The sequence below is a fragment of the Anas platyrhynchos genome, chromosome W, assembly GCF_047663525.1.
Source record: "Anas platyrhynchos isolate ZD024472 breed Pekin duck chromosome W, IASCAAS_PekinDuck_T2T, whole genome shotgun sequence".
NCBI lineage: Eukaryota > Metazoa > Chordata > Aves > Anseriformes > Anatidae > Anas > Anas platyrhynchos.
Window position 1 is genome coordinate 5,895,354 of NC_092620.1, and position 20,753 is coordinate 5,916,106.

General features: G+C 49.7%; 1 protein-coding gene across 17 annotated transcripts in view; it reads right to left on the reverse strand.

Moving 5' to 3' along the window:
• Positions 1-20,753, reverse strand: part of LOC101791773 (SET-binding protein) — a 323,956-nt gene that overhangs the window by 23,853 nt on the left and 279,350 nt on the right. The gene's annotated exons all lie outside the window — the stretch shown is intronic.

The window sequence follows — 20,753 nt, forward strand, 5'->3', positions numbered from 1 at the left end:
AGTTGCCCCACCCTTGAACTAAAATGTAGTTAAAATCTTTTAGGTGAACACCTGACATCTTTCCCCCAGAGACTTCCCAGGGACCTTCTCCTCCATCCCAGTGTTGTGGTTTAACCCTGCCAGAAGCTAAGCACCACACAGCAATTCGCTCACCCTCCCCCCTCCCTCTCTGGGATGGGGGAGAGAATTAGAAAGAAATGAAAGCCTGTGGGTTAAGATAAAGACAGTTTATTAGGACAGAAAATAAAGGAAAATAATAATAATAATGATAATAGTACTAATAATAATAATGTGTACAAAACAAGTGATGGACAATGCAATTGCTCACCACCCAATGACCAATGCCCAGCCAATCCCCGAGCAGTCAGTCCCCCCACCCCGGCCAGCCCCCCCATATTAATTGTTCAGCATGACATCAGATGGTATGGAATACCCCTTTCCTGGGTCTGTCCCCTCCCAGCTCCTGCTGCACCCCCAGCCTGCCCACTGGCAGGACAGTGTGAGAAGCTGAAAAGTCCTTGGCTTAGTGTAAGCACTGATCTGCAACAATTAAAACATCAGTGTGATATCAACATTATTCTCATCCTAATCCCAAACACAGCACCATACCAGCTACTAGCAGGAAAATTAACTCTATTGTAGCTGAAACCAGGACACCCAGATTTCAGTTTTCCACTAAAGTCCCACTCCAGGTCTGACCTGGTCTGTACTCAGCTCTGAGGGGAGCAATTACAGATTTCAGTTCATTTCCCACACGGTGCTGATTTTCACATCCCTGTGCTCATTTTCCCTTTAGGAAATGAGGTACAGAAGGCAGACCGTGACCAGCCTTACATGCTACTAGGGATCACCCAGCTTCCTCTCTACAGAAGAGTTGCTTTCCTCTCATAACAGCTTTCTCACTCCATATCACTGGTTCCTGAAATCATTGACTGCTTGTGTCGAATGGATATTTTGCCAAATTTCTGACATTGGATCTCTCCTTGACACTCAGCTTTTGATGGGCGCATTTCACTGTAATTGAGTGCTGGAATCCTACAGCACTTTTTCCCTGGAAGGATCCCATCTCATCCCTGCAGCTAAAGTGACACAAATTGTACAGTTTATGTATTCTTAAAGCCCAAATTTCAGAAGGGAAGAATGATGAAACTATTAGAAGAAAGATCTTCTTTCCCCCAAATAATTTAGGTTACAGAAAGTGAAATGTAAATATACAAATAAGTACATATATATTTAGGCTTAGAAGCCTTCACATCCTGAACAATCTCCACAAAAATTATGCAATACTTTATTTACTAGGACTCCACAGACCATGACAAGTGGGAGGAAAAAACAAGTTATATCTGAACATTAATATCCATGTTTCTAACTCAAAGCTTATTTTTCCTGTTTGGAGCGATATTTGTCATCTACCTGAAACATTGATCTTTGAGCACTTTCCTTTTAGTGGTCCTTCCATATTTTTTTCTTTTCTTTCTTGAACTATGTTTCCCAAGTTCCCAAACAAGATGACATTAGTTCAGAAACAGGAGGCCTAAGCCCTTGCTACTTTTGGAGAGCAAAGTGTTTTAGCACAGAAGTTGGAGAGGGAAGAAGACAAAAAGCCACAACTGAATGTCCAGGGATCCTGTGGTTATGACTTGTCTGCCTACTAAAAACACTGTTTCTCATTTTCTGGTGTGTTCCTTGAAAGCATATCTGCCTGCATTGTTGGGTCTCGACAGTCCAAATTTAAGTCAGATATATTAGAAATGGAAAAGCCATATTAGCTCATCTAGCCCAAGCTTCCAGCTGTCCCATAATAGGCCAATTCATTCAGCCTTAAACAACAGGACTTCCCCAACTTCCCTGGGGGACACTATTTCAAAGTCTGATAGGCTTTCCTTGTATGAGCCTCGCCCGATGATAGATTAATTTAGTTTTGGTTACTGAAGGGGAGGGCTGAAAAAACATCGCCTGATGTGGGAAGGACAGTGCTGCGGGTGTTCAGTTTGACAGAAGAGATTTTTCTCAAGGTGCCAAGCATCTGCAGAAGATAACTTTTAAAGGATCATCAACCGGGCAAGTAAGATACTAGGCACTTTTCAGAGGTTATATGTGTAAATGGGCATACACATGTACATATATATGTACATCTGATATATAAATTATGGGTTTTTACAAGCCAATATCGGGGAAGAACTTATGCTGAACTGCTTGTCTGTGATGTTTTTGATGGGCCATCTCCCCTGTCCTACCACAGGTTTGCCACTGCTTACAGGGTGGCAAACAGGCTTACAGATGAACCAGTCCCTGAAGTAGGACTGAACTTGACACTTCGCTGCAAATAAATGAGTTACATAGCCTCTTGTATGTTCTTTAATGTTATGCAGTAAGACTTAGCTGTGGGAAGAGCTCTCCACAGCTATGATGAGCACCCTTCCAGGCTGTACATACGTGATGACCTAGATTATCCAACTATTGTCTGTGTATGAGAATAATAGCTTTAATTATAACAGCACAAAACTGTCTCCTCAAGCTGTGAGGCGCTCGCTGCAGTGAAAGCAGATGTGCTCCTGAGATTGGGAAGATGCTGGAGGACGCGGGAGGAGCAGGCTGGCTTTGGCACTGACCCATTCAGAGCAACAGCCTTTCAGGAAAGTGTTCTGAAAACAGTTTAGCAACATTGCTGTGTAGCCCACATTACTACAGCATATTATCAGCAAGACTCATTCACCTTTTAATAGTCCTATATGGACAGTGTGAAAGTCTAATGGCGAGTGGAGGATAACTGTGGACTATCGTGGCCTGAACGAAGGCACACCACCACTGAGTGCTGCAGTGCCGGACATGCTAGAACTCCAGTATGAAATAGAGTCAAAGGCAGCCAAGTGGTATGCCACAATTAATAATGCTAATGCATTTTTCTCCATCCCTCTGGCAGCAGCATGCAGACCGCAGTTTGCTTTCACTTGGCGGGGCATCCAATACACCTGGAATCGACTGCCCCAGGGGTGGAAACACAGCCCTACCATTTGCCATGGACTAATCCAGATGACACTGGAACAGGGGGAAGCTCCTGAACACCTACAGTACGCTGATGACATCCTCATGTGGGGCAACACAGCAGAAGTTTTTGAGAAAGGGAAGAAAATAATCCAAATTCTCCTGAAAGCTGGTTTTGCCATTAAACAGAATAAGGTCAAGGGACCTGCACAGGAAATCCAGTTCTTGGGGGTAAAATGGCAGGATGGACATCACCATATTCTGATAGATGTGATCAACAAAATAACAGTTATATCTCCGCCAACTAGCAAAAAAGAAACGCAAGCTTTCCTAGGCCTTGTGGGATTCTGGAGAAGGCATGTGCCAGGTTACAGTCAGCTTGTGAGTCCTCTATATCAAGTGACTCGAAAGAGGAACTTTTTGAGTGGGGACCCGAGCAACAACAGGCCTTTGAACAACTCAGACAAGAAATAGCTTGTGCAGTGGACCTTGGGCCTGTTCCTTCCAGACCAGCTGTGCAAAACATACTTTACACTGCAGCTGGGGAGCATGGCCTCACCTGGAGCCTCTGGCTGAAAACGCCAGAAGAAACTCGAGGTTGACTTCTGGGGTTCTGGAGCCGGGGCTATCAAGGATCAGAAGCCCAACTGAAAAAGAGATACTCACGGCATATGAGGGTGTTCGAGCTGCTTCAGAAGTTGTGGGTACAGAAGCACAGCTCCTCTTGGCACCACGGCTACCTATGTTACATTGGATGTTCAAAGGGAAAATTCCCACTAAACACCATGTGACTGATGCTACATGGAGTAAGTGGATAGCATTAATTACACAACGGGCTCGAATGAGAAAACCTAATCGCCAAGGAATCCTGGAAGATGTCATGGACTGGCCAGAGGGCAGAGATTTAGGAGTGCCGACAAAGGAGGTAACCCATGCTGAAGAGGCACCACCATAGAATAAGTTGCCAGAAGACAGAAAGCAGTGTGTTTTTCACTGACGGATCCTGCCATGTGGTAGGGAGCCATTGGAAATGGAAAGCTGCTGTGTGGAGACCCACATGACAAGTTGTGAAGGCCATGGAATGGGAAGGCGAGTCAAATCAGTATGCAGAAGTAAAAGCCATACAACTAGCCCTAGAGATTGCCTAAAGAGAAAAATGGTGGCAAATGCTCTGTGGAGGTGGCTGCAACAATGGAAACAGAACAACTGGCAGCGCAGAGGTAAACCTATCTGGGCTGCTACCCTGTGGCAAGATATTGCTGCCTGGGTAGAAAACCTGGCTGTAAAGGTACATCATGTAGATGCTCACATGGCCAAGAATCGCACTACTGAAGAACATCAGAACAACAAAGAAGTAGATCGAGCTTCAAAAATTGAAGTGGCTCAGGTGGACCTGGACTGGAGACATAAGGGTGAGCTGTTTGTAGCTCGATGGGCCCATGAAACATCAGGACATCTGGGCTCGTGATCGAGGGGTGGACCTGACCATTGAGGCCATCACACAGGTTACCCATGACTGTGAGACCTGTGCTGCAGTCAAGAGATCCATGAAGGTAAAATCTCCCTGGCACAGGGGGAGGTGGCTAGGGTTTCAATATGGTGAGGCCTGGCAAATTGACTATATCGGAGTGCTCCCATCAACCCACCAAGGCAAACGGTACACACAATGGTAGAAGCAACTACTGGGTGGCTAGAAACATACCCTGTAAACCATGCCATGGCCCGAAACACTATCTTGGGCCTAGAAAGGCAAGTGCTATGGCGTCATGGTACACCAAAGAGAATTGAGTCTGACAATGGGAGTCACTTCCGAAACAATCTTGTCACCTCCTAGCTAAGAGGCATGGTATTGAGTGGGTGTATCACATCCCTTATCACCCACAAGCCTCTGGGAAGGTTGAGAGGTACAATGGACTGTTAAAGACTATTTTACGAGCATTGGGTGCTGGGACATGGAAACAATGGGACATAAATCTACCAGAAGCCACTTGGCTAGTTAACAATAGGGAGTCTGACAGCTGTGCTGGTCCGTCCGAAACAAAACCCCTACACACGGTGAAAGGAGCTAAAGTCCCCGTAGTGCATGTAGGAAAGTGGATGGGGAAGGCAGTGTGGGTTGCTCCTGCCTCGGGAAAAGGCAAACCCACTCATGGTATTGTCTTCGCCCAAGGACCGGGATATACCTGGTGGGTCACACAAAAGAATGGGGATATCAGGTGTGTGCCTCAAGGAGATTAAACCTTGGGAGAAAAACTAATCTGTAATCTAAGTTATATGTTTTAGGAAGATGCTGCAGGATCAACGACAGGTCAACTTTGCAAGGAACCGGGCAAGTTCAACAAGGACTTGAGCTAAGCTGGTGCTGGCATCCAGACATCCAACTCCACCTGCCCTGAGTGGCCACTTTGGCAGATGGAGACTAAATCGTCAACAGTTCTTATGAACATTTTTTGAGAAACACCTATAGAATGAAAAGATATACCACCTATCAATCCAAGGACAAGGAACAATGGTGATGAGAATACTTATATGCTAAATATGGGGGATCTGAGAGTGACACAAATGGTATGGAATAAGGGGTGGAGGTTGCACTGGGTCTGGCTGGGATGTTAACTTTCCCTGCAGCAGCCCATACAGTGCTGTGCTCTGCACTTGTAGCTAGAACAGCACTAGTATCACTCCAGTGTTGTGTCTGTGGCTGAGCAGTGCTGGCACAGCATCAGGACTCGCTCTAACCCTCCTAGGGGGTGGGCAAAAAGTGAGAAAGGAACATCACCAGGGCAGCTGATCTAAACCAACCAAAGGGATATTCCATACCATATGATGTCACACTCAGCAATAAAAGGTGGAAACAGGAAGAAGAGGGGAGGGGTGGGCTCTCATTGTGAAAACGTCTGTCCTCCTGAACACCGACTATGTGCATTGAGGCCCTGCTTCAAGGACGTGGTCGAGCATCGCTCATTTGTGGGAAGTAGACAGTAATTTCTTGTCTCTGCACTTCCACACAGCCTTTACTTGTTTTGTTTTGTTTTTTCCTTCCCCCCTCCTTTTTTCCCTTTCCCTTTTTTTCCCTTTAGTTAAATTGATTAATTAATAATAATCTCTCCTTAATAATTATTTTTTTTCCTTTAATTAAATTATCCTTATCTCAACCCGAGAGTTGTTCTTTACTTTACTTCTTCCCCTCCTCTTCTAAAGAGGGGAAGTGAGAGTGCAGTTGTGGTGGAGTTCAGCTGCCTAGCACGGTAAAACCACCACACTCGCTCATCAGAGATGCCCTCAGCACCCCGGGACCACCTTGATCCCGACCATATGCAGCTCTCTGTGTGATCTCTGCAGACAAGTGTTAATATTATGCTAAGAGCCCATGTATTCAGCAGATTTGCCATTGCTGTGGATGAACCAAACTTGAAGCTGGTAATTTTACAGATGCTGCTAAACCAAGACCTGAGTTATGAGAATCTCTAAATGTTAGCATAGCTGCATGCTTTTTGCCCAGTCTTTCCAAATATCCCCTCTCTTTTTAATGGACTAGTAGGGGGTTCAGAGCCCACATTCAAGTCAGGGGCCTCAGCAGGATTCCAGACTATTTTATGTAAAAAGTATTTAAATGATACAATATGGATTTTTTTCCTTATAATTTCTTTCCAGCCTACATCCTTTGGTCTGGGTGGCACACAGACTTTCCCAAACACTTTAGCTCTCACTTGACAATTTACTTACAAATGTTTAGAATATACTAATGGCTTTTGAGACAGAAAATGTAATCAAAACAGACCATAACCCATAATAGCAAAAAATCAAGTGTCTTTAGCTTAAATATTTGTTTCCCCAGAAAAGTTGGGAAGAAGTGGCTCTGGCACTTTCAAGTCACTGATGGAGAATTACCACTTACTACAGCACAGGGAAAGAGTCATAACATATCTAATACATTATCCCTGACCAGCACATTATGGCTAATTAGTCAGAACATAAACAGTTGAAGTTAAAATGCCAAAGACAGGCTTTAACTGCATAGAGTTCAAACCACACTGCCATGTTTCAAAGAGCTTTGAAGCAATAAGGATTGAAGCAAAACAAACATTTTGTTGTCCTATAGAGGAGGGGTGGGAGCAGAAAATGGCTGGTGATTATGACTTTGCAGTTGACTTGTAGTCAGAATTTTTAACGTATCAGGAAACCTCCTGATTTGAGTAAAGTTCTACTGATTAAAGGAGCAACAAATATATCAAAAGTGCAAGCCACCAGTTCATTAAATAGAAGTTGGGTTCATCCAAGCCCTGGTTTCAAAGGTAAGCTGCTCTCTCTCTGCATAACAGCAAGCAAAGAGTCCTTTTTATTGAGAACCTAACACAAGTTTATGACAGCACTAAACAGATACAACTGTGTTCTTATTTTATAGAAAAAAAGGGTGCCTGCTGAAATAATCACATTACTGGGCAGCTACTGTGTTTCCACAAAGCATTAAAGTTCAGATCAGCACCATGCCAATAATGAGTCAATAGTAGTCATAGAAAAGCAGAGATAATCAGGAGAACAGGTAGACAGATAACGGTAAACTTTTATGGCCCTCTTCATTCAAACATAGGTAAACTGTAATGATTACAGAGAATCACATTAACAGTTAAAGAAGAGAACAGAAATTCTCAGGCTACTGCAGGGGCTTTGCTGCCACTCAGCTGTTTCTCAGCTCCTGGAGCAAATTGCTCCATCACCATGCCTCAGCTTCTCTCCTGCAGCAGGACGCCCCAAGCTCCAGTTATGCTTGGCCCCTCCTGTAAGGACTTCCCCTAGCATAAATGCTGAGCAAGGGCAAGAGAAGCCACCAGCAGTGCTGAGGAGCAGGGGCTGGAGCTCCCAGAGAGGCTGCTGCCTCCACCTTACCTGGTAGGGTGCAGAGAAAAGCACCTACAAAGCTCGGTTCCCCTGTACCAACCAGCCACAACAAAACAGGGAGCACAAAGGTCCATCCAGACTCCAATCCATCCTCTGGCACTATCACCCACTTCAAAGCCTCTTTAGCATCTATGTTGCCAGCACCTGTTCCCCCACAAATGCAGGGGAAGCATACTGCTGGTATCCCAGCATTTACGGCTTGGCAGTTAGTGCAGGCAGTTTGCGCAGGGCAGTTCGGGCAGGGCAGGGAGGAGTGCGAGGAGGATCCTCTCCTCCCTTTCCCACCTCCCTTTCTCTTCCCCTCCTCTCCTCGGGGAACTCTGCCTCTTTGCACCTAGAATTCACCATGGTGGGCACCCGTCACAGCGGCTGGTCTGAGGCAGCAACCCAAACGGAGGAGATACTGCCTCTCTGGGCTCATGTGGGCACTCAGGTGGATCCTCCAAGGGGGAGAGTGGCAGTCCAGACAGGTGACTGTGCAGAGCTCTGGAATCTGGAGACCCACCTGGGTCCTGAGGGAAGAGAGGGCTGTCATGGGTGCAGGTGTGCCCTGCTTAAGGAACTCCTTGAGCAGGTGGCTGGGCTGCAGAGAGAAATCGGCAGCCTGAGGGAGTCTCTGAGGGTGACAGATAGGAGGTGTCAGCCTGCCCCTGCTGATGACCAGCAGCCCCCTCCTATGCCCCTGCAAGGGGTGGTAGCTGACCCAGCTGATCACATGCAGGACAGAGGGCTTGACCGCCCGCAAGAGGAAAGGGGCTGGACCCTCGTCTCAGCTCAAAGTAGTAAAAGACGTTTGCCCCCAACACCCACAGTGCCACCAACCCCCACGGTGTCCCTGGGTAATAGATTTGAGGCTCTCAGGGAGGAAAAGGAAGAGGTTGAGGGTCTGGACAGTAGTCCGAACCTGGGAAGCAACCCTGAGAAATGTGTCAAGACTGGAGGAAGTACTGAGCACAGGGATCAGGGCTGGACAGAGCACTGCATCACAACCAGCGCCACAAAAAAAGAATGGAGAGTCTTAGTGATCAGAGACTGCTTGCTGAGGGGTACTGAGGTTTCCATTTGTTGCCCAGATAACCTATCCAGAGAGGTGTGCTGTCTTCCTGGGGCACGTGTCAGAGACGTTAGGAAGGCTCTGCCACAGCTCATTAAACCGGAGGATTACTATCCTCTTGTTGTCATTCAGGTTGGATCCCAGGAAGATGCAACTCAACTAGAAAAATGAAGAATATTAAAAAGGACTTTGCATCCCTGGGAAGGTTGTTGAAGGGATCGGAGGTGCAGGTAGTGTTCTCCTCTGTCCTCCTGCTGGGTGACCGGGACCCAGAAAGAAGGAGGAGAACGGGACAGGTGAATCGACTGGATGAGGGGATGGTGTCTGGACCAGGAAATTGGGTATTTTGATGTTGTGCAGTCCTTTGAGAAGCTGGGTATGTGTGCTGCTGACCGACTCCAACTCAGCAAGTGGGGCACAAGTGTGTTGGGGAGCAAGCTCTCTGGGCTGATTACCAGGGCTTTAAACTAGGTTTGATGGGGGAAGGGAGGGGAGCTAAAACTGACAGAGAAGTGCTGGAGGAAGTTGTCACTGCTGTCACTGTTGAAGATAGTAGGGAAAAACCTCTGAGTTGTCCCATAGGATCATCCGAGGGCTCCTCAGAGAAGGTAACGATACCGATACCCTGTCCGGAATCTTCTTCTTGCATCCCTCCAGGGGTAACTGTGCCTGCTGCTTCCCTAAAGTGCCTGTATACCAATGCACGGAGCATGGGAAATAAACAGGATGAGCTCGAGATCTGTGTTCGGTCACAGGGCCACGATCTTGTTGCAATCACAGAGACATGGTGGGACAGCTCACATGACTGGAATGCTGTCATGGAGAGCTATGTCCTTTTTAGGAAAGACAGGCTGGGGAAGCAAGGGGGTGGGGTTGCTCCTTATGTGAGGGAGCAATTAGAGTGTACCCAGCTCCAGCTGGGGGAGGGTGAAGGACAAGTGGAGAGCTTGTGGGTAAGCATTAAGGGGTGGGCTGGTATGGGGGACACTGTTGTGGGGCTGTACTACAGGTTACCAGATCAGGAGGAGGTTGATGAGGCCTTCTACAAGCAGCTGGTAGTAGCCTCATGATCACGAGCGCTAGTTCTCATGGGGGACTTCAATTATCCAGACATCTGTTGGGTAAGCAACTCAGCCAGGCACAAGGAGTCCAAACGGTTCCTACAATGCGTTGAGGACAATTTTCTGACGCAGGTGCTGGAGGAGACGATGAAGAAGGGGGTGCTCCTGGACCTTGTTCTTACCAACAGGGATGGGCTTGTTAGGGATGTGAAGGTCAAGGGCAGCTTGGGATGCAGTGACCACGAGATGGTGGAGTTCAAGATGGAACTTGGTGGAAGAAGTAAGGCTAAAAGCAGGATTGCAACCCTGGACTTTCGAAGAGCCAACTTCAACCTCTTCCGGGACCTGCTTGGGAGTATCTCATGGGATAGGTTGCTAGAAGGCAAGGGTGCTTGTGAGAGCTGGGCTACATTTAACCAGCACTTCTTCCAAGATCAGGATCGGTGCATCCCTAAGAGTAGGGAATCGGGGAAGGGGAGGCAGGAAACCTGCGTGGATGATCAAGGAGCTCATTGATGAGATCAAAAGGAAGAAGAAGGTCTATGAAATGGGGAAAAAAGGCCTGTCCTCTTGGGAGGAGTATAGAAGGGTTGTCAGGGCCTGCAGGGATGCGACAAGGAAGGCTAAAGCCCACCTAGAGATGAGGGTTGCAAAAGAGATAAAGGATAATAAGAAGTGTTTTTTTTTTAAGTATGAAAAAAAACCAGTAAACAGTAAAAGGAAGACTAGGGATAATGTAGGTCCCTTGCTGAACGAGGGGGTGTAGTGGTTTAACCCAGCCGGCAGCTAAACACCATACAGCCGTTCGCTCACCCTCCCCCCTCCCTCTCTGGGATGGGGGAGAGAAACAGGAAAGTGAAGCCCGTGAGTTGAGATAAAGACAGTTTATTTAAGACAGGAAAATAATAATAACAATAATAATAATAATAGTAACAATGACGATAATAGTACTACTATTAATAATGTGTACAAACAAGTGATGCACAATGCAATTGCTCACCACTCGCTGACCGATGCCCAGCCTAACCCCAAGAAGTCCGGCCCCCCACCCCCGGCTAGCTACCCCTATATATTGTTTAGCATGACGTCAGATGGGATGGAATACCCCTTTGGCTAGTTTGGGTCACCTGTCCTGGGTCTGTCCCCTCCCAGCTCTTGCTGCACCCCCAGCCTGCCCGTTGGCAGGACAGAGCAAGAAGCTGAGACGTCCTTGGCTTGGTGTAAGCACTGCTCTGCAACAATTAAAACATCGGGGTATTATAAGCACTCTTCCCATCCTAAGCCAAAACATAGTATTCTACCAGCTACTGGGAAGAAAATTAACTCTGTTCTAACTGAAACCAGGACAGGTGGGTGTCCTGGTAATGGGAGACACCGAGAAGGCAGAGATACTGAATGCTTTCTTTGCTTCAGTCTTTGCTTCAGGGACTCCCCCCCAGTACTCCTCAACCCTGGCGGGAGGACAAAGGGTTTGGGTAATGGAGGGCTCCCCCCTGGTGGACGTGAGAGTGGTTTGGAAGCATCTGAGTGCGCTCAACGCACACAAATCCATGGGTCCTGATGGGATGCATCTGCGTGTGCTAAGGGAGCTGGCAGATGTGACTGTCGAACCGCTCTCTATCATCTTTGAATGGTCTTGGAGAACAGGAGAGGTGCCTGAAGACTGGAGGATAGCCAATGTCACTCCAATCTTCAAGAAGGGCAAGAAGGAGGATCCGGGAAACTACAGGCCAGTCAGTCTCACCTCTGTCCCTGGAAAGGTGTTGGAACAGCTTGTTCTGGATGCCATCTTCAAGCAATTGGAAGAGAAGAAGGTTATGAGGAATAGTCAGCATAGATTCAACAAAGGGGAAGTTGTGCTGGATCAACCTCGTTGCCTTCTATGATGGCATCACCAGCTGGGTAGATGAGGGGAGAGCAGTGGATGTCATCTACCTTGATTTTAGCAAGGCTTTTGATACTGTCTCCCAGGACATCCTACTAGCAAAGCTGAGAAAGTGTGGGATAGAGGAGTGGATGGCAAGGTAGGTTGAGAACTGGCTGACTGGCTGAGCTTAGAGGGTGGTGATCAGCGGAGCAGAATCTGGCTGGAGACCTGTGACTAGCGGTGTTCCCCAGGTATCGGTGCTGGGTCCGGTCTTGTTCAACATCTTCATTGACGACCTTGATGAGGGAATAGTGTCCACCCTCAGCAAGTACGCTGATGACACAAAGCTGGGAGGAGTTGCTGACACACCAGAAGGCTGTGCTGCCATTCAGCGAGACCTGGACAGGCTGGAAAGATGGGCAGGAAGAAACCAAATGAGGTTTAACAAGAGCAAGTGTAGAGTCCTGCACCTGGGAAGGAACAACCACATGTATCAGTACAGGCTGGAGGACAACCTGCTGGAGAGGAGCTCTGAGGAGAAGGACCTGGGGGTCCATGTTGACCATGAGCCAGCAGTGTGCCCTCATGGCCAAGAGGGTCAATGGGATCCTGGCATGCATTAAAAGGAGTGTGGCCAGCAGGTCAAGGGAGGTGATCCTCCCCCTCTACTCTGCCCTGGTCAGGCCTCACCTGGAGCACTGTGTCCAGTTCTGGGCTCCCCAGTCCCAAAAAGACAGGGATCTCCTGGAAAGACTCCAGCGGAGGGCAACAAAGATGATATGGGGCCTGGAGCTCCTTCCCTATGAGGAAATTCTGAGAGACCTGGGTCTGTTCAGCCTGGAGAAAAGAAGACTGAGAGGGGATCTCATCAATGTGTATAAAGACCTGAAGTGTGGGAGACAGAGGGATTTGGCCAACCTCTTCTCAGTGGTTTGTGGGGACAGGGGGTGGGGCAATGGCCGTAAAATGAAGCACAGGAAGTTCCGCAGCAACATGCGAAATAACTTCTTCACGGTGAGGGTGATGGAGCACTGGAACAGGCTGCCCAGGGAGGTTGTGGAGTCTCCTTCCCTGGAGATAATTCAAGGCCCGTCTGGATGCCTACCTGGGCAACCTGCTGTAGGGAACCTGCTTTGGCAGGGGGGTTGGACCTGATGATCTCTTGAGGTCCCTTCCAACCCCTTCAATTCTGTGATTCTGTGATCTGGTAAATGAAAGGCCCCTTGCTGGCAGTGAAGCACAAACTCTCTGAGCCCTGAAACAAATTGGAACGAGGCAACTCAGACAAGCATGGGCAGCATCCTGTTATACATGCTTCTATAATTATAGCATAGGTGTGTATGTGTATACACGTTTCTGGTCAGAAAACATCCAGTACCTACAGTCTCTCTGACCTAAAGATATACTGTTTGGTTTTTTTTTGCTTTGAAATTAACATTCAAAAATAATTCTGACATGGTGATACTATAGACCAAATATGTGCATGCATATTTACATAAAGAAATGCAATCTTTAGAAACCCCAAGAAGTGGGGTTTCAATTCTGTGATATCCACCAATAGGAACCTAAAGCTTAACCCATCCTCAACATGGGAGTCCCACTCCTGCCACCTCCCAGGGCACTGCTCAGAGCATGCAGTGAGTTTTGTCCATGTTCTGCCTGCACTTACGGGCGGGTAGATGTAAGGGTAATGTTGTGTAATGGAAATTTCACTGAATGCACAGAACAAGGACCACTCACCCTGTGGGTAGTTAGGGTCTGGCGGCCGGAAGATGTCACGCTGTACGGAAAGGTGGAGCCCCTCCCTTGATGGACAGTAGCGTGTGGTCTGTGATGTAAGCAAGCGGAAGTGACGCTATGGGCCTCGGGTATATAACCCCATGTGACTCGCCAATAAATGCCATTTGCCATCCACCACGTTGGTGTCTGTGAGCCGATGGACCGAGCGGCCTGGGGTTGGTTGCCATGCCGTTCCTGAACCAGGTTGCCACTGCCCCCTGAAGGCAACAAGTGGTGCCGAAACCCGGGAAAACTGGATTCGGGTGAACGGTGGCCGGAGCGGCGGGACCAGCCCGGCGGGGAGGACGCTCCCGGACCAACAAGGAAGATGGAAACCCTTGTGAAGGTCGTATCAAAATTGTGGAAGCTATGGGGTGGCTCAGCTGAGGAAGCCAGGGGTGCCGGTGGGGAACCAGAGCCTGAGGAAATCTGGGAGAGACCACGGCCATGTGCGCCCCAGTACGGTGCTGAACTAGAAGACGAAGGGTGGGACGAAGAAGCCTTCGGCGGGAACGGGGATGAAGTGCTAGGTTTTACTAACACGTGGAAATGCGAGAAAGAGAACGGTTGCGGGGACGACTGGGGAGGAGGTAGAAACGCGAGAGAGGGGCAGAGAGCTCATTGGAACGGCCATCCGAAAAAACGCTCTAGTGGCACAAATGCCTCGCTGATAAGGCGGCGGGGCGAGCCACGAGGGAGAGAGCGGCCCGCCCGCAGGGGTAGTGGGCGGGGCCCGAACTCGACGGGAGGGTACCGGAACTCGGAGGTGACCAGTCAGCTGAGCTCCGACTCCGGATCAGATACCGATTCAAATTCGGAGGAGGAAATGGGGACAGATAGGAAAAACATCCCCAACCGAAATAAAGCTGCACCGCGAGGGGGAGAAATTCCTCTCACAGATTGGAGGAAAATTAAGATTGCGTGTGCCGTCTGGGCTCTATCGGCCATGCTAGCGTTCCCGGTCTGGGTGACAGACGGGGGGCAGAGGGTTCACTCACCAATAAACCCTAAGGATGTACAAGTGATTGTTAAAGCCATTGCGGATATAGGGCTTCATTCTGCAATGGTCTCCACCCTCATAGATGGTGTTTTCAGGGGAGACAATATGCTCCTGTTTGATATAAAACAAACTTGTCAACTGATCTTTGACAGGGGGGGGATGATCATTTTTAAACAAGAATGGGAGGACAACTGTATGCTAGCCTGCAGCGGCTAATGGGTATGGACCCAACAGTGATCACCCCCCAGGAGCAAGCCCAGGGCCTGTGGGCCCATGCCAACGCTCCAACTTCCAGTGGAAAATGCTGCCTCAAGGAATGATCAACTCGCCTACTATTTGCCAGATCACAGTGGATTGGGCGCTGGCACCAGTTCGGCGCATTGACCCGACCGCAACTCAGAATAAAACTAATGAAAACTGAGTTTCTGTTCACAGGAACTGATCATCGGACACCCCCGTAATCTGTATACCCCGGTGACATGAGAGGACAATAAGTCAGCAAGCGTCCTGTCTAAGCCTGAGAGTTCCACACTGGCAGAATCCAGACAACAGCGAAGGGGCCTCCGTGGGTGGGGGGCTGCGATGCCTTTGTGTGATCTTATCTTTGGACCTTGTATACTAAATAAGCTTGTGTTGTTTGTTAAAAGTTGGTTAGAGAAAGTTAACATTATGTTGGTAGAACACCAACAACTACTTTAAGAGTGTATTTACTCAGGGTTACCAGTTACCTCCTAGTTTTCTCCTGGTTATTGTGCCTTTATGTTTTTTAGTTAAGTTATGATGTCTACGTCTTAAGATTGTTATATTTTAGCTAATTTGGTTGTGCATAGGGAGGGGGGAAATGTGGGTAGTTAGGGTCTGGCGGCCGGAAGATGTCGTGCTGTACGGAAAGGTGGAGCCCCTCCCTTGATGGACAGTAGCGTGTGGTCTGTGATGTAAGCAAGCGGAAGTGACACTATGGGCCTCGGGTATATAACCCCATGTGACTCGCCAATAAATGCCATTTGCTATCCACCACATTGGTGTCTGTGAGCTGATGGACCGAGCGGCCTGGGGTTGGTTGCCGTGCCATTCCTGAACCAGGTCGCCACTGCCCCCTGAAGGCAACATCACCCCATCCTCAAACACCTCCCTCAGCCCGCACTCAGCTGGCTGAATCTGGGTTTGGGGGTGGTTTGGGGTTCAAGCCTGCTGGCACAGTGCAGCCTCACTGTGTGCTGCACTTTAGGCTGGTCAGGGCTTGGTGATGCAATTGGTCGTCGCTCACACATGACCTTCAGCAGAAACACGTGGGACGAATAAATTTGACAGAATCCTCCATCCTCTCACCTGTACCACCTATTCAGGGGTGCTCACATCACACCCCTTCCTTGCGTTTGTGCCAGCTGCAAATTTACAGCACTTGGGGGAGGACGACACTGGCTCTGCTCCTCGCTTCCTCTTCCCTGTGCCTGTTGCAATCAATGTGCAGTATTTACCTCATACTCCCCGTATGCAGCAGAGAGCACAGCAGGGATATGCTGCAGCAGCCTATAGGAATGTCTTTTTTATTTAAAAAAGTTTGACAGAGAATGAAGGTTGGATCCTCATCTCCACCGCTGTAGCATAAAATGGGAGTAACTCCCTTGCAACCAGGGGGATGAGATGAAAACAAGCCTTGGAGACAGGGGCTGCCTGCCTGCCTTATTGATTTACTGCATCAAAATTTAAGCTTTCAAAGTTTTTTTCTTTGCCCTTCATTTTTGGTTTTATCTGCTTAAAGTGTAGTCAGTCCAGACTAAAATAATCATAATCATCATAAGAGGAGTCAAGCTGCTTCTCCCCTAAATGAGTTCATTTTCTTGGATTCCTCTCTTATAGTAGGAGGATTGAAAAAGGAAAGGGCAAATAAAAGATGGAGGCTGTGAACAGAGAGGGTAAAGCCACACACACATCGTAATAACAACCAGTATTTTAAATCTGGCACTGCCTTTGGAAACATTTACAGTCTTAAAACATGATTATAAAGATACGAGGGTGGGGGGGTGGGGGGAAGAAAGACACACACATACTGAAAAGAAAAATGAGTGAAACAACTGTTTAATTTCTTACTGTCATTAATACCAGAGTATTAAATAAAATCTCCCAGATTAATAAAATGACTCTGTTGAGACAAAAACAAAATTCCGCTGCACTGCCCCTGGCTTTTGCAAATAGCAATATGTGTATGCAAAGGAATTCCTTTGATTTGCCGAGGCGATCGGCTCCGGGGCAGACGCGTTCTGCAGCGGAGCGGGGGATCGGGCCAGGCAGGGCTCATTTTCCGGCATCGAGCCGACTTCAGGGAGCCGCCAGGAGCCGGCAGCCCTCGTGAGGGAGGCTGACGAGGCGAAGGCGGAGCCATCAGCGCCCCCTCCCCGGCCGTTCAAAAGCAGCCCCTAGGGAGCGCGAGCGACCAGGAGCGCGGCGAACAGGGCGGGCAAACAGGGAGTGGCGCGGCAGTTCCTGCAGGCAGGGCGAGCAGGAAGGGCGGAGCGCTCCCCCCGCCCACACGAACACCTCTTAACGACAGTCGTTGCTAGGTGATAATGGTCTCCACCAGGCACTGTGCGCTCTCCAGGAGGTCGGTACACACCCAGACCGACTGCCCGTTAAAGAACGCAGCGGTTCAGGTCACCGGATGCAAGGAGTGTCAGAGCCTGCTGCTGCCATCGGCGGGAGGCAGAGACGCTGCGTGTGTGAGGTGTGAGCAGGTGGATGACCTGATCCGCATGGTGGCGGAGCTCAAGGAGGAGGTGGAGAGGCTGAGGGCCATCAGGGAGTGTGAGTGGGAGATAGACTTCTGGAGCAACTCCCTGCAGGGCCTCAAGGAGAGGTACCAGGGTGAGACACCCCAAACGGGGGTGGACCCCCTGCCCTGTCGCCGTTGGACAGAGGGAGGGGATCTGGGAGTTGAGGAGGAGTGGAGACAGGTCCCTGCGCGACATGGCAGGTGATGCCCTCCCCTTCTGGCCCCACCTTCCCAGGTGCCCTTACGAAACAGATTTGAGGCCCTGGAGATTGAGAGACCAGCAACTGAGGAAGAGATAGAAAGTGTTCCCAGGAGGATGCCTAGGGCGAGGAGGTTGACTCCACGCATCAGGACTGCCTCCACCAAGAAAGAAAGAAGGGTGATTGTCGTGGGAGACTCTATCCTTAGGGGGACAGAGGGCCCTATTTGTCGGCCTGACCCTACCCGTAGGGAAGTCTGCTGCCTCCCTGGGGCCAGGGTCAGGGATGTTGCCAGGAAGCTCCCCAACCTGGTATGCCCCTCTGATTATTATCCTCTCCTGATAGTCCAGGCGGGCAGTGACGACATTGAAGACAGAAGCCTGAAGGCTATCAAAAGAGACTTTAGGGGGCTGGGATGGTTAGTGGACGGAGCAGGAGTGCAGGTAGTATTTTCGTCCATCCCTACGTTGACAGGGAGGGGTACGGAGAGGACAAGGAAAGCCCATCTGTTAAACACGTGGCTCCGGGGCTGGTGCCTACGCAGAAATCTTGGGTTTTTCGACCATGGGGCAGTTTACTCAGCACCTGGTCTGATGGCCGTAGACGGGTCCCTATCTTTTAGGGGAAAAAGGATCCTGGGCCAGGAGCTGGCGGGGCTCATTGATAGGGCTTTAAACTAGGTAAGAAGGGGGATGGGGCTGAAGCAAGGATTGTTGGGGCTGTGCCAGGGGGAGCAATGGCAAGGCCGGAGGATAAGGTAAAGGCCCAGCTGAAGTGCATCTACACCAATGCACGCAGCATGGGTAACAAACAGGAGGAGCTGGAAGCCATCGTGCAGCGGGCAGGCTACGACTTGGTTGCCATCACGGAAACGTGGTGGTACCAGTCTCATGACTGGAGTGCTGCGATGCCTGGCTATAGGCCCTTCAGAAGGGACAGGCAGCACAGAAGGGGTGGTGGTGTGGCTCTCTATATTAGAGAGTCTTTCGATGTTGTAGAACTCGAGGCTAGGAATGACAAGGTTGAGTCCCTTTGGGTTAGGATCGGCAGGGACAACAAGGCTAGTGTCCTGGTCGGGGTCTGCTATAGACCGCCGAACCAGGATGAGGAGACGGATGAGGAGTTCTACAGGCAGCTGACAGAAGTTGCAAAATCGTCAGCGCTTGTACTCGTGGGGGACTTCAACTTCCCTGACATATCCTGGAAGCACAACACAGCCCAGAGGAAGCAGTCTAGGAGGTTTCTGGAGAGCGTGGAAGATAGCTTCCTGACGCAGCTGATTAGTGAACCTAACAGGGGTGGTGCCCTGCTAGACCTTCTCTTCAAAAACAGAGAAGGACTGGTGGAGGATGTGATTGTCGGGAGCAGTCTTGGGCAGAGTGACCACGAAATGGTGGAGTTCACTATTCTTGGCGGGGCCAGGAAGGGAACCAGTAAAACCACTGTATTGGACTTTCGGAGGGCTGACTTTGGGCTGCTCAGGACACTAGTTGGTGGAGTCCCATGGGAGGCGGTTCTGAAGGGCAGAGGGGTCCAGAAAGGCTGGGTGCTCTTTAAGAGGCAAACCCTAATGGCACAGGAGTGGTCTATTCCCATGCGCCCAAAGATGAGCCAGCGGGGAAGAAGACCAGCCTGGCTCAACAGAGAATTGTGGCTTGAGCTTAGGAGAAAAAAGAGGGTTTATAATCTTTGGAAAATTGGGCAGGCCACTAAGGAGGACTATAAGGATGTAGCGAGGCTGTGCAGGGACAAGATTAGGAAGGCCAAAGCTCATCTGGAGCTCAATCTGGCTACTGCCGTTAAAGATAACAAAAAACGCTTTTATAAATACATCAACACAAAAAGGAGGACTAGGGAGAATCTCCATCCTTTACTGGATGCAGGGGGAAACTTAGTTACAAGAGATGAGGAAAAGGCGGAGGTGCTTAATGCCTTCTTTGCCTCAGTCTTTAGCGGCAAAACCGGTTGCTCTCTGGATACCCAGTACCCAGAACTGGTGGAAGGGGACGGGGAGCAGGATGTGGCCCTCACCATCCACGAAGAACTGGTTGGTGACCTGCTACGGCACTTGGATGTGCACAAGTTGATGGGGCCGGATGGGATCCACCCAAGGGTACTGAGAGAACTGGCAGAGGAGCTGGCCAAGCCCCTATCCATCATTTATCAGCAGTCCTGGCTATCGGGGGAGGTCCCAGCTGACTGGCGGCTAGCAAACGTGACGCCCATCTACAAGAAGGGCCGGAGGGCAGACCCGGGGAACTACAGGCCGGTCAGTTTGACCTCAGTACCAGGGAAGCTCATGGAGCAGATCCTCTTGGGAGTCATCATGCGGCACTTGAAGGGCAAGCAGGCGATCAGGCCCAGTCAGCATGGGTTTATGGAAGGCAGGTCCTGCTTGACGAACCTGATCTCCTTCTACGACAAAGTGACGCGCTGGGTGGATGAGGGAAAGGCTGTGGATGTGGTCTACCTTGACTTCAGCAAGGCTTTTGACACCGTCTCCCACAGCATTCTCCTCAAGAAACTGGCTGCTCTTGGCTTGGACTGGCGCACGCTTCGTTGGGTTAAAAAGTGGCTGGATAGCCGGGCCCAAAGAGTTGTGGTAAATGGAGCCAAGTCCAGTTGGAGGCCAGTCACTAGTGGCGTCCCCCAGGGCTCGGTGCTGGGGCCGGTCCTCTTTAACATCTTCATCAATGATCTGGATGAGGGCATTGAGTGCACCCTCAGTAAGTTTGCAGATGACACCAAGCTAGGTACGTGTGTCGATCTGCTCGAGGGTAGGAAGGCTCTGCAGGAGGATCTGGATAGGCTGCACCGATGGGCTGAGGTCAACTGCATGAAGTTCAACAAGGCCAAGTGCCGGGTCCTGCACCTGGGGCGCAATAACCCCAAGCAGAGCTACAGGCTGGGAGAGGAATGGTTGGAGAGCTGCCAGGCAGAGAAGGACCTGGGAGTGATGGTGGACAGTCGGCTGAATATGAGCCAGCAGTGTGCTCAGGTGGCCAAGAAGGCCAACGGCATCCTGGCTTGTATCAGAAACACTGTGACCAGCAGGGCTAGGGAGGTGATCGTCCCCCTGTACTCGGCTCTGGTGAGGCCGCACCTCGAGTACTGTGTTCAGTTTTGGGCCCCTCGCTACAA